Source organism: Ostrea edulis, chromosome 7 (assembly GCF_947568905.1).
Source record: "Ostrea edulis chromosome 7, xbOstEdul1.1, whole genome shotgun sequence".
Lineage (NCBI taxonomy): Eukaryota > Metazoa > Mollusca > Bivalvia > Ostreida > Ostreidae > Ostrea > Ostrea edulis.
The window spans coordinates 11,837,734-11,853,046 of NC_079170.1; the positions used below are offsets into that span (position 1 = coordinate 11,837,734).

The 15,313-nt window shown below is 32.9% G+C and overlaps 2 pseudogenes; one reads left to right on the top strand and one right to left on the bottom strand.

The window, feature by feature from the left end:
- The first annotated feature begins 1,505 nt into the window (after positions 1–1,505).
- On the top strand, positions 1,506–2,778 carry LOC125674280 (uncharacterized; annotated as a pseudogene).
- Positions 2,779–13,320: 10,542 nt separating this feature from the next.
- On the bottom strand, positions 13,321–14,642 carry LOC125672656 (recQ-like DNA helicase Blm; annotated as a pseudogene).
- Positions 14,643–15,313: the final 671 nt, after the last annotated feature.

A 15,313-nucleotide genomic window follows, 5' to 3' on the forward strand; every position in this document is an offset into this window, starting at 1 on the left:
ATTTTTATAACAAGCCCCCCCCCCCCCCCCAGTTTATTGGAGCATATTGGAATCAACATATCCATCTGTCTGTAGATATGATTTTGTCCAGACATGTTCTTTCTAATGCATGTATTTGTCTGGAAATTTTGTACACTCAATATTCACCATATAAAGATGTGCACTGGGTATTTTCATCATGATTGAATAATTTCTCTTTATTTTACAGGTTTTTTTTTTTTCATTTTTATAGACTTAAGGACGACAGACCTAATTCGAAATTTTGCACTTCTGCGCAGAAAGTCGCGCACATCGCTATTTACAGTCTCTGTGCATTGTGCCTTCTGTTCATTCCTATCTTTAACTTTGGTCACACATTATGACCCCGCCCTACCATCAGGGAGGGGGGAGGGGGTGTCATGATTTGAATAAGTTTAAATCTACACCTCACGAGAATGCCTCCACTTAAGCATGACTAATCACTGTTCTTTAAAATAAGATTTTTATAATTTTTCATTTATATCCAAATGCAAAACTTTGGCTTCTTATTGTGGCTCCACCTTACCCCCGGGGGTCATGATTTGAATAATTTCGAATCTATACCTCCTCAGGAAGATCATGCACGGATCTAGAGGAGGGTGGGTTGGGGGGGGTAACTAAGAAGTGATCTTGGGACCCCCCCCCTTGGGAAAAAAATCTAGATCGGCACCTGTTGATCATGTCTTGGGAAATTACCAGGTGTTGAACATAGTTAATTTTATGCAAAGTATACTAATAGGATACATTGATTTTGTTGGGATGTCACCTTCTACAGTTTTCAGATTAGAAAGTTTTTATAATTCATTTGAGAAATCCCAGTACTGTTCACACAAAAGAAAAACCAGTTTGCTGTCACATTGACAGCTTTCCTCTTGTTATTTTTAAAATAAAAAGTTAGAGTGAAACATAATATATCATCTTTTAAAAAAAATGGTTTTCTTTTCAAAAATGCTTTAAAAGCAAGTTGAAGAATAACTCAGAAGGATGTTTAATTTTTTTTTATTTCCAGAAAGGGACCATAGTGATATGAATAAAGACCCTTTCTTCAAAGATTTTAAATAAATACGTGGTGTCTAAAATCCGCCTTGACAAAGCCAAAGAAAAGATGAAAGATTGTTGCGGGCCAAGTGTGGTCAAAACAGTTGATGGACAAGGTAATTTTTGTTGTTTGCGCACAAACTCTAAAGACTTTTTCCTAATCAAAACTTGTCTGTTAACTTATCACAAAGTATTTCTGGGTAAAAGGAATTCAGATTTGTTGAGAAAAAGCTACAACATTTTGAAATGTGGAGGTGTGACTTGTATAGATGATCTCATAGACAACTGCACAAGAAATAACCCTGTTTATTTATAAGTGTAGACTCAAGTCTGTGCAAACTTTGACAACTAGACTAATTGTGCAGATCTATGTATCATAGAAAGTTATATTAACATATATAATTCATTTCAGTGAAGATAGTCTTTCTTGATGAAGAGTACAAATTTTAATGGAGTCAGCAAGCAATAAAAGGAAACGAAAGACTTGCCCAAAATGCAAGGAAGAGTGCACTGCCAGACATCTTAGCAGACATATCTGTATCTCAAATCAAGAAACAGTTGCACAACCTGTGCAACAAACGTCATCTTCATTAAACGCTGACACAAATGAACAAGGCACTTTTGTAGATATAGATGTGCTACAATATTCAGATTCTGATACATTAGACAATGATGTGTGCTTTGATGAATTTTTTTCAGACTCCTCTGACAATGAGGAAGAATTGTTATTTATGGATAGTTTGCTAGAAGATAATTACTCCTCAGATGATCAAGCGTCAGATGTTGCTCATGATCAGTATTTAGGGTACTTTTTTTAAAATGTTGCTCAGATGGCAAGCTCTATTTTATGTGTCTGATCGAACTTTTGAATATTTAATATTGCTTTTTAGATCGCTGTTGTACTTAGTCTCCTCTACCTCTAAATTTGCTTCAGAGTTGTACAAGAAATTCCCATCAACTCTGTACCAACTTAACAAGTTTATCTGTTTTGAAAATGACAACTTCAGAAAGTTTGTAGTTTGTCCAAAATGTTATGCTACTTATGAATTTGAAGATTGTATAGAAATAGTTGAAGGTGTACAAACTTCAAAACTATGTAGAAATGTTGTTTTCCAAAATCATTCTCTTGCTCATTTTCGTAGACCATGTGGTGAACTACTTTTAAAATTTGTAAATATAAATGGCAACAAAAATTTAGTTGCAAAAAAAACTTTTTGCTACAAAAGTTTGGAGGAAAGTTTTAAACTTCTAGTTAATAGAAAGGGTTTTGAAGATCAATGTGAAGCATGGCGAAACAGAATTGTACCAGAGGATGTAATGACTGATGTATATGATGGTGATGTTTGGAGAGTTTTTTATGATAGAGTTTACATTTTTTTTACTGAGGAACGCAACTATGGAATCATGTTAAATGTTGACTGGTTTCAACCATTTAAATATACCAATTGCTCTGTTGGTGCAATTTACCTTACTATTTTAAACTTGCCACGACATGAAAGATTTAAGAAAAAAAACATCATACTTGTTGGGCTTATCCCTGATATGAAGTCAGAACCACCAACCAATACGTTTATTGAACCACTTGTAGAAGAACTAAGAAATGCATGGAATGGTTTTACTATGAACAGCTATAAGTTCCCACAAAATCCAGCTACATTTAAACTAGCCTTGATATGTGTAGGTTGTGGTATTCCTGCTAGCAGAAAATTATGTGGGTTTTAGGCCATTCAGCTACAAAGGGGTGTAACAAGTGTACCAAAACTTTTGAGGGAGGAGTTGGAGAAAAAAATTCTGGGGGCTTTGATGTTACTGAATGGGAATTAAGAAATTTAGAGTCACATAAAGAAGCTGTGAAAAATAAAGTAAAATGTAAAACCAAAACAAATAGGGAAAGGTTAGAGAAGGAATATGGAGTACGTTATTCAGTTTTACTAGAGTTGGAATACTTTGATCCTGTAAGAATGACAATTATTGATCCAATGCACAACTTGTTTTTGGGAACTGCAAAACGAATGTTAATACTTTGGAAAGATAGTAAAATTTTAATGCCTGAACATTTCAATGAAATTCAGAAACAAATGGAAGAAATTCAATGTCCATCTGATGTAGGGAAATTGCCACAAAAATTTGCCAGCAGTTTTGGTTCTTTTAATGCTGACCAATACAAAAACTGGACAATCCTCTTTTCTATTTTTGCACTGAATGGAATTTTACCTCTTGATCAGTTAGAATATTGGAGGAAGTTTGTTATTGCTTGCAAATTGGTTTGTACAAGATATTTGTCCAGAAACAATGTCAAAGTGGCACACTTGTTATTGGTTTCATTTTGTAGAAAAGTAGAGCAAGCATTTGGTTGTCAAAGTGTAACACCAAATATGCATATGCATGCACATTTAAACAATTGTATATATGATTTTGGGCCTGTTTACTCATTTTGGCTATTTAGTTTTGAGCGAGAAAATGGTGTTTTGGGTTCTATTCCAACAAACAAGAGAAATATAGAATCACAGCTAATGAGGAAATTTTTAAAATATAATCATTGTGAAGATATGTTATGTGATGAATTAGAATGTACTGAGGAAAATTTTGGACCTGAATTTCAAAAACTCCATATAATGTATGATGATAGAAACAGAGGTACTTTGAATGAAATGAATAAAGGTGTAAATTATGACTTTGTAAAAATGTGTTCTAAAGATGTACATTTTGATTCAATTTTTTGGGTCATAGAGTCATTTGATGGCATAAAGATTTCAACTTTAAAGAACTGCACATTAAGTGAAAGAGATTTTGAATTTTTGAAAACCATGTACGGTACGTTGTATCCCTCTACAGAACTGAGAAATATGAATATTTGTAACACCTGTAGATCTGCTAAGTATGTTGATATTTTTGGATCTGTCCTTGGTGTCAAAATGGGAAGAAGCAGCAGATCATCTATGATCATCGCATACTGGCACAAGGAAGATGGACATATATGTTCCTATGATGATATGGAAATTACACCAAGGCCTGGACAAATACAGAAACTGATTGTTCATAATGTAATTATTGGTGAAAAATATTGTGTTCATTTGTTAGCCAGAGTCCAATGGTTTTCAAAACCTAATGAACGAACGTTCAAACACTATGGAAAGCCTGTGGAAGCATGACACAGCAATGTATATGATGTAGAAGGACCATCTACATACATACCAGTACAACGAATCAAAGCAAAGTTTGTGTATGCTTTTGAAAAATAAGAGGACAAAATGTTATTGTTGTAATGCCAAGAGAAAGGTTTCTTTGTTAATTGTATTTGAATAACCAATACCTAAAAAATATATGTGAACATGATTTTCTCTTCTTTTTTTTGTATATCAGTGGCTTTGTACGTGATATCAAATTGAAATATGGATTGCATTTTACGAAGAGATATTTTTGAGTTTGTTGCACAGCAACATTTATTTTTTATTTTATTTTATTAAGTTTGTGAACATATTTGTGAACATGATTTTCTCTTCTTCTTTTTTGTATATCAGTGGCTTTGTACGTGATATCAAATTGAAATATGGATTGCATTTTGCGTAGAGATATTTTTGAGATTGTTGCACAGCAACATTATCTTTTATTTTATTTTATTATGAGTTTTGCATTTAAATTCTGAAACTCATGGAATACATGTTTTTTTTTTATTGATTTGCACATGCCTGCAGCAAACACAGACATATCCTGTCAATCAGTACTGCTTTGTGAAGTCGAGCGCACATGTTTTGATGTGTGAAGCTGGACACGTGAAGGACACAAAACTACTTATGCACTCTTTTTTTTTTTACACATTCATAAGGTATTTATATAAGTGGTGCTGCTTTGTGAAGTCAAGCACACATGTTTCGATGTGTGAAGCTGGACACATGAAGCACACAGTATTACTTATGCACTTTTTTTTTTACATATTCACATTTGTTACACCATCATAGGCATTCATATAAGTGGTACTGCTTTGTGAAGTCGAGCACACATGTTTCGATGTGTGAAGCTGGACATATGAAGCACACAGTACTACTTATGCACATTTTTTTTTACACATTCACATTTTTTACACATGCATAGGGTATTCATATAAGTAGTACTGCTTTGTGAAGTCGAGCACACATGTTTCGAAGTGTGAAGCTGGACACATGAAGCACATAGTACTGAATATGTACATTTTTTTTTAAACATTCAATTTTTTTGCACATTCATAGGGTATTCATATAAGTGGTACTGCTTTGTGAAGTCAAGCACACATATTTCGATGTGTGAAGCTGGACACATGAAGCACATAGTACTGCTTATGCACATTTTTTTTACACATTCACAATTTTTACACATTCATAGGGTATTCATATAAGTGGTACTGCTTTGTGAAGTCGAGCACACATGTTTCGATGTGTGAAACTGGACACATGAAGCACATAGTACTGCTTATGCACATTTTTGTTACACATTCACATTTGTTACACATTCATAGGGTACTCATATAAGTGGTACTGCTTTGTGAAGTCAAGTACACATATTTCGATGTGTGAAGCTGGACACATGAAGCACATGGTACATGTACTACTTGTGCACATATGCAAGGCACATGCATATGGAAAATTTGATTCTGTATATGCATACTATTATACACAAAGTATGCATATTTCATGAAAAGAAAATAAGTTTTATTTTCCACCATTTATTAAAGAAGAGCAATTTTTTTAATTAATTTTTTTTTTTTTTTTTTGCAATTATGATTTTGAAATGTAAAAACAAGTATATGTAGCTCAAATCATAATATTCAGTATTTTTTCGTAGTGTATATTGTAACTACCATCTTATTTATTGGTAGTCATGGGTCCATTTATTTTTTATGACAATTATCTAGAAATAAAAAGTTTTAATAAAGTTTGTGTTTATTTGTTTTATCTTATAGTGTTTTCAAGAATTTTGAGAGGTTGCAAAATTTGACAAGTATGTGATATATCACATGAGCACATACCTCCTTTTATTATGAGCATGATATAGATTTGGTGACAAAGTCGATCTTTACTTAAGTCATCAAAGACGAACATCTTTTTTCAAATTTAAAAAAATTGAAAATATTAAATTTACTGTTCCGTAAATATGAAAGAGAATATTTAAACACATTTTAGTACTGTAAAGATGATCTTTGCATCTTTATTTGAAGTAAAGTTAATTCAAAGGTAACCGTGATATTCCTTATATCTTTAATTATATTTACTTTTAAAGTAAAGTTTTGTAAAGGGGTTTTTTCACGCAGTGAATGTCCATTCATACAACTCATCCTAATAGTTAGCTGATAGTTGCCAGTAAAAATGTAACGTCTACTCTTATCCACTCCAGCTGATGAAAATTCGTAATAAACATTTCCATTGCTGCAAAAGTAAAAGAAATTGTTTGACACATTAATTTGATTTCATGACATTTTCACCTGGTACAAATGAGAAACTGAAAACAAAATGATTTTGAAAAACAAATACTTAACTATGAAACATATAAACAATCAAAATATATTTCCATTTACGTTTTAAAATAAATCTATTATACATGTATAAGATATGAAGGAATATTTATCTTAAGAGACTGTCTACAATAGAACCATGCAACACCAAAAAATTATTATGGAAGGTGTTGTCAAATTTTCAGAGCTTTTTATGATATTTCAAAAGTATTTTACTAGTTATATCATATTTTGTGGCAAAATCTATGAGTATCCCCTGAACTAACACCTAATGGGCCGTTCTATTTTTAGCACAATATACACATCAATTTCATGCATAAATGGGGTAATTTCAGCAAGTCATTAAAATATCAAAAGCAGAATAATCACACATAATATCAGTTTCCCTTAGTCTTTTCGAACGGTATCTTTGAATTGGTGAACATAACTTTTAAATTCATTCTCCAGATTTCCCAACTATCTATTTTGTATTGCTTGTAGGAGTTATGAGATTGATCACTGTTCATTATCTTCACCTTGCATTTAAGTCATATACTGTTTTAACTAGTAAGATTATGTAATTCTCAAATTAAATGCTATTATTAGTGAGTTATAAAACCCCAAGAAATGCTTAAAACAAATAGTTTCATGGTTTAAAACACAAAATGATGCATAACTTATTGCTACTAAACGGGAATTTGGTTGCAATAAATAGAAAGTCATTTATTTTGGAGATAACATTTGGTAATTTTATCAGAAAATTAGCTCCCTCTGTGGAACTCTCATGTGAAGAAGGTAAGAAAGAATTATTCATAAGGCAGATGACAACAACATGTGGGTGGAAAGTGGTGGAAGATAAATTGTCTTGGTGAAAATTTCAAGGAAAGAAGGGCTTCGGTGGCCGAGTGGTTAAGCCGTCAGACTATCGACCGAAAGGTCGTGGGTTCGAGTCCTGACCGCGGCAGGGCTGACGTTGTGTCCTTGGGAGAGGTACTTTACATGAATTTCCTCACTCCACCCAAGTGTAAAAATGGTACCTGGCTATAGAGAGTGAAAGATATTGTTAGAATATTAGTGTTCTAGCGCTTGTAATGGCAGCTTGCACTGTATGCTTCCTAGAAGGCTGAGAAAGTTATAGATTTATATAAGGTCTGCCAGGGTAATGATGTACATTGATTATTGTAAAGCGCTTTGAGCAGCATACGCTGGAAAAGGCGCTATATAAAACCAATCATTATTATTATCATTATTATTATAAGGAGTTTATTTACATCAGGATTGCAAGAAGCATACTTCAGCAAACTTGAGGATTCTTAAATGCCCATAAGAAAGTGTGTAAATTCCAGAATCATTGTTAATTGTTAACCGCACTGCACTGGCGTGCATCAGTATAGACTAAACAGTCATCACCATGCCTATGCCAATCATGAACACGGACTTTGAATAAAGAACAATATGTTGTTACCCATTACATGACAAATCGGACTCAGATGTGAGGGGGGGGGTTGACTCCAAAGCCGATAGATCTGCCATATTGTTCAAGGTAACAACACATGTTCCATTGCAATGCTTCTGGTAAGTTTAATTTTTTATCTTCCTGCACTAGCAGATATTGAAATATGTACTTATGTCATTTTTATGCATAAATACTTATGAATGTTAAAATTGTACTCCTATTTGAAATTTTTAAGATATTAAGTTGCTGGGTGCACAATCTTCTTGATTAAAATACTGTTACAATATATTTAGTATATATAATGAAATATAGGTGTTTGGTGTTTGCAGCCAAGACAATGCATTGAGAAGCCCAAAAGTTGTGTCCAGATTAAGACAGATGTAAAGAAAGAGTTGAAATGTATGATATAAACAAGTGTCTGAATAAAATCTATTATGAGTTTAAGTGACACATATACCTTCAAACGACATGACTAACATATAAGTTGATAGAATTATGGATGGAAACTGAATCAAGTCAAACAAATAAAGTACAAATTCAGGCCCAGCCCTTTTTGGAAAATGTAAGAGCAATTTATATTTAGTATTTAAAAAAAATTTAAACTTTAAAAAAAATGATAAAAGAACTGATTTAAGGGCAAGGTTGGACAAAAAGTGGTCAGTATGAATATTACCCAGGCCGGTGGTCAATACTGGTCAATGCTGGTCGATTGAAAATTATTTGGTCATAATAGTCTTTGTTTTCGATCATTCTAAATGTTTAAGTGGCCATTATGGTAAATACTGTAATTCATCACATGCACCATCAGTTAACATATGTAATATACATATAAGTCATGATATTAAATAAATAATGTACAAATGACTCTGTTGAATTGGTGAAGGTGTAAAAGTTTCTGTTCAAATTCCTTAGTTTAACAAGAACTACTTATTGTTCCAAATTATCATTTTAACTGTTAAGTAAACATTTGAGGGAGTGGATTGGTGATGTTTTCTTAACGATAACATACACACTGGACATATCACTGGTCCCAGAGTATGCTAATTAACACCCATGTGTCAACCCTGCTCCCTGTGCTCAGGTAATGTCCACCTACTTGTTATTCATAATCTGTCAAGGCACATATATAGATAGGTCTGTCTCCAATTGTCAAGCTATGTGACCCTCTAGTAGAGTACTGAAGATATTTTGGTCACTGTTTCAGCAAAGCAAATGTATTAAACTTATGAAATTACATTTATTTATCTAATAAAAATATTAATCAACAATTGATCCAATTAATGAAAAGACTTAATCTATCTTTTATCATTGCAAGCAATGTACAAAAATGGGGAAATAGATAGTTTAAATCACAATTGACTACTTGGGGAGTATTGACCGGGACGGTTAAAACCCGTTATAACCGAGGACGGTTTTAACCATCCAACCCTTTTGAAGGGAGGGTGTGTGCATTATTAATGTAACTGTAGTTGTTGTGTTCTTAGTATAGAGAGAAAATTTATTTAGCAGTGCATATATTGGAATCAAGATAATTTTAAATATCAATTTTGGAATAAAATTAAATGTCATTGAATATTTATATATATGGATGAGTCTATGGAGATATTATTTGTGAGATCTATGATTAATGAATTGAAAATCAGAAAGAAGTAAGATTTTATCAATGATTCTGTTATTTACATTGTATCATGTTTTTTGCACACTTAATGATAAATACAGGTGTAGGTAATGTGGAATGCTTCGAATTACTTTGAAACTTTCCTCTGATTTCGATAAATAAAATTTTGTTTTATGTAAGACAACAAATTCACAATATAGATGTGGCATATACATATATGTGGTATTGTATAAATATCTCTGCAGATAAATAGAAAATTACAACTTAAGAGTATATCAGACATTTGTTTTAATTAAAGTCCTGCCTATAGTCGAAAGCCCTACAGTGATCAGCCTGTGTGTGCATCTGTGCATTAACAGTGTTCCTGACTTTTGTGACAGTGTGTCTGCAACTATTGATTTGAAAATTTATCCGTGCATTTATATCAATGGGTCACAGGTCAAGTTACTTTTTGTGCTAAAGTTTTTGACCTTGAGAACTTAAATTTGGAATTTGACCCAAATTTCAAAACTTTAACCTTTTGAAGTGTGAATGATAGGTTGTCATATTCCATATCAACAATCCTTGTGACAAGAACTTTCTTTTGGTATCAAAATTTTTGACCTTGTTTATTGTTCTTTGTTGCCATTAATGTTTCACAAACACATCTTTTGTTACTTTCAGTTTTATGCTTTATGCAAGCCAACTCACCCCTCACCCTTTGTTTAGACAAATTGACCCATGACATATTGTTTTCTAGATAAAAGACAAACTGCCTATAAATCAATTATCAAATTTTGAATTTCATTACATCACAAAGAATATATCAGTGCATACTCATTTCACATAGAAAATTCTCACAATGAATAGGCAAAATGAAAATCTTTATCTCGGTCTCTAATTTCAAATTGTATTAGTAAAAGAAATGCATATGCATATTGTTGTGCAATAAAAAAGGTGAACAATTGCAAGGAGGATTTTAATACCAAAGGGTGAGCTGTTGTAACTTATGGTTAAACTTAGCCATAAAACCTCTAAAAATTACAATAACTTTTCTGGTTATTTAAAGTTCAAACACATGGATGATACTAATATATCTGGGTTTTCTATATGACAGCGGAGTGTCCTGACCAGAGGCAAACTCATGAAATAATAGAAATTGTTTTGGTATTTTGCAGATGTTTTCTGAAGTAAGACAGCCATACCCCTACTTTCCAAGGAACCAAGCAATTACTTTCCTTGGTGAAAAATTGGGAAAGTCAAGAAAATGACGAAGACCTGCAGAATGTCATCAGTGATATTGTTGCAATTGAACGTAGCCAATTATTATCCAATATCATCTATGAATGAACTCATAAGTAGTTAAGGAAAAATGTTTTAATTTTTTCATTCAGGTTATAATCCTTTAGGTTGAAATAAATACCTACTGCTTGGAGGTTATTTTACATCTCTCAGGATTTTCTAGATGTCAGATTTCCTAAATATCACGCTTGTGCTTTCATTGTTTTTAAAAATTTGAATAAATGTACAGAAAAATTGAATGTTCTTTTTTGTGATATTGTGCCAATAGTATCAGTTGAAAGTTACAGAAAAAAAGAAGGAAAAAAAAGAAGAATTGTTGCAATGATTGAATCTGTTTGTTTATAATGAATGTGTCATTCATGATCTTGCATGTGACGTTCAGGAATTTTTACATTAACTGACTCACAGTGGACGCCCCCCCCCCCCCCCAATCCTTTATGGCTTTACTACAATGAAACTACATATGCAGAGTGAATTTAATACATGAGAGATATGTCATGTTTTAATTGTCTGCTGGATTTGATAGAAAGCAAAAAACACTTTGAATACACAAATCTTGTAGATGACTGCAATAAATGTAGTATTTATTTGTGGAAGGTAATGGTGGAAGATTTTTTCATTATAACCCCTCTCCCTCCAATATTAGGTCAAAGTGCAACAAACAATAATTTTCAGCCTTCATTAATTGTGCAATAATATTATTATGTTATATAAAGATTTTAAATCTACATAACCGACATTATTACCCCCCTTTTTTTGGCATAAACACCCACACCTCCCCAATATAACACTAGATTTCATTTGCAACCAAATTCCCTTTAACATGTATTAGAAATTGATAGGTTCTACACATGTATCAAATATGATATCAATTGAAGCGTTTCTTGGGCAACTATACTTGTTTTAGTGCAAATAGGTAAAATTTGGTAAAATTTCAGCATTTCTCTCATTCTAAAACTTATATATTTTAATGCACTTTGTATTAAAATTTGATTGCTTATGTGTTATTAATTCCTATCTTTCTCCGCAATATTATGAAATAAGTATCATTAAATTGCAAGACATGGATTTTGCAATAAACCAAAAAAGAATAGTACACTGCCTGCTTTTTTTAAATAGATTTAAATATAGAAAAGGGGAAATCAAGTGTCACTCGTTTCCATGGTTACCGATCGAGTAGAATAAAAATAATTATTTTTATGTTCAAGCTATGTTACCTAAAGTATATATACCAAGTTTCACGAGATTCCGACACATGTCCGTCCATAGCCATTTACATGGTTCTATCGTAGACAACCTCTTAAGGAGGAATACTACACCAGAGAAATTTTATGTTAATGAAAAGTTTATAATATATTACAACAGTGTTTTGAATATGAACGTTTCTACATGCATTTTACTTAATAAAAAATATGCAGTGTTAGAGGAAAAAAGTCTAAAATAAAAAAAAACTGCTGGACTTGAACCCGCAATATACAGTTCAGCAGTCAACGTACTGAGCTATTCGGGCAATTAAATCTGCTGACATTAATATTTTCATTCATGTATCAAAAGGAAATCGGCTATTGTGACGATTTGGTATACCTCCTTAGCTTCAAATTGTGCAAATGAAAGAAAGCAAAATTTACATTATACAATCATTACAAAATGAAGCATTGCTTCATATGATTTTTTCAAACACACTCACATTTCAAACTGTTAAATTCTCAAAATATAAGCTATCAGAATCTTCTGAATCTGAAGTAGAAATATCAGACAGAACATATTCAAAAAAGGATGTTGATAGTCTGAATAATAACTGTCATAATCACATGACCTGTTACATACATCACAACATAAGTGTATACCACAGGATGAATGCCTACAATTATAAGCATTCACAGCATAAGTGTATAACACAGGATAAAGGCCTACAATTATAAGCATTCACAGCATAAGTGTACAACACGAGGTGAAGGCCTACAATTATAAGCATTCACAGCATAAGTGTATAACACAGGATGAAGGCCTACAATTATAAGCATTCACAGCATAAGTGTATAACACGGGGTGAAGGCCTACAATTATAAGCATTCACAGCATAAGTGTATAACACAGGATGAAAGCCTACAATTATAAGCATTCAATAAACATTCCCGTCTACATTGATCTGTATTTTTCATATCATAATTTAAATTTTTGCACTTTCTACCATTGAACAAAAGTAAAGCCATAGAAATTTTGCCATCACACCCTGTCCTTCCAAATTATTGAACAAACGAATCCATGTCTTTTGGAGGACCATAACTAATCACGTTATAAACACCAGCAACACTGGTAGCCACTAAAACCCTTAGAAAATTCCATCCAGACTGCCTAGATCTAATTTAATCTCCTCTATGATCAATTATGTGGTTTTAGAATGACATATTTGTACAAATTTTATTTCTTCGTGTAAAGGAAGTCTCAATGATTATACGATATATCCACAATCATTGATGGATGTACAGAATATAATAAATCTCGGACATAATTCCTTTTTTCTTTCAGTAATCTTGCAACAAAATAAAACACATCATCCAGCGGTGTGAAACTTTCTACTTTTTCAACAAACAGTTTAATATTTTCTCGCTCTAGATTGTCTATGATTTCATGGCAATTTTTCATGCTGAATTTTTGTTTGCAGTTTCTTTCGTGCTCATCTGTTGGCAGTTGCTGTTAGCAGTATAACATGACATTCAAGTAATGAATGTAACACACCCAGCTTAACATATCCATCACTTTCTCACCTGAAAATTTTATACATGTAGAATGGGTTATACTTGTTGACATTAAGACCACATATTCGTAAATGAAAGGTGAAAATAACGAACAGTGATCAATCTCATAACTCCTATAAGCAATACAAAATGTATAGTTGGGCAAACAGGGACCCCTGGACACACCAGAGGTGGGATCATGTGCCTAGGAGGAGTGAGCATCCCCTGTAATACAGTCATAACAAAAACGTTTTTGAGCCATTCGGACCTCTGTATCAGGACTGTTTACTAAACCAAAGAAATATCCACTGGACCAAACAAAACACAAAGTATTACATATGTTTCAGCTTTGTAATGAACTCTGACGATAGTACATAAGTTAAACCACTCCAGACCTATGGTTTTAGCCATGATTAATTCATTATTGCAATGAAAACAATACACAATTGATTCTGATTATTCTGTGTCATCTTCAATCCATTTCAAAAAATGTTAACCGTGTTATAATTTTATTTGACACTCAGTGGTATTGATGATTTGAAAAGCACAGGCCTGACGGTCTTCTATTTGTAATAATTTTACAGGCTCAACCCCAATTTACTTGATTTGGTCTTCGGGCCAGTGGCTAATTTATTGAAGACTGACGAGTGATATCGCAGTTGATCTTGAGGTTTTGGTTTACAAATTAAAATGATTTGAAAGAAATAGGCAAATGTACATTGTACAAAACTTAGCAGTGCATGACTGTATGTGCCTCGTCGATAACTAGAAGACGAACACTCTCCTACGGGACCAAGAAGCATTGCCCTCAACTCGGAACTGCCAACAACAGTCTCCGGCGATGGAAAAATAAAACTGTAGTCGCCTCGTTTGATACCATCGACTTCTTCCGCATCCTTACCGATATACTTTCCGGCGCCTGTTTTCAAAACTCAGAATTACGTCGATCTCTTTCAATAAATGATCCAAAGGAGTCCTCTGAAATTATTTTAACCCTGTCAGGTTGAACATGCTTTTTACAGCAGCCATCTTTAACAACGATGCAAATGTTGTATATAATGAAGCATCTGATTGGCTAGTAATTCCGAGAGGACTTTATCGGAAACAATGAAGTATTCCAATTTATCTCAGGAATAATTCATGAGTACGAACAATATGTGATACACGGACTGAATGCAGTTTAACGGAAAGAAAATTAGGTTTCAACGATGATGTAAAACATCACAATATTTAAACGTTCATACACGTCATTGAGTTTGACAACTGAATAAAATTCGCATCCTTCCTCTTTCAAAAATTTCCTGCAACACAATACTTATTAACACTTACAACGAAGGACGGTGCGACAAAAGGTTTCAACAAGTAAGGCACAATATGGCGAAAGTAATTACCAACAGTATCCGGGCTTTCTGTGATATTGATAGTGTGTGTTTGATGAAATATTCTTTAAAAATTGATATGCTTGCAGTGGAGTTCCTAGACATATTCTTGATGTTGAGTATTCCATGCATGGTCAAATGTGACAAAGATGATCTTGTTCATCAACATATTAATCGAAGTTCCTCTGTACACAGGACAACAGAATATAAGTAAGTATCACTTCAAATCTTTGACATTCTATCAAAGTCCTAATATACGTTTTAAAAAAGACAAGAAACAAAATGTGTGAAATATCTTGATGCGGCTTTCACCTCAATATA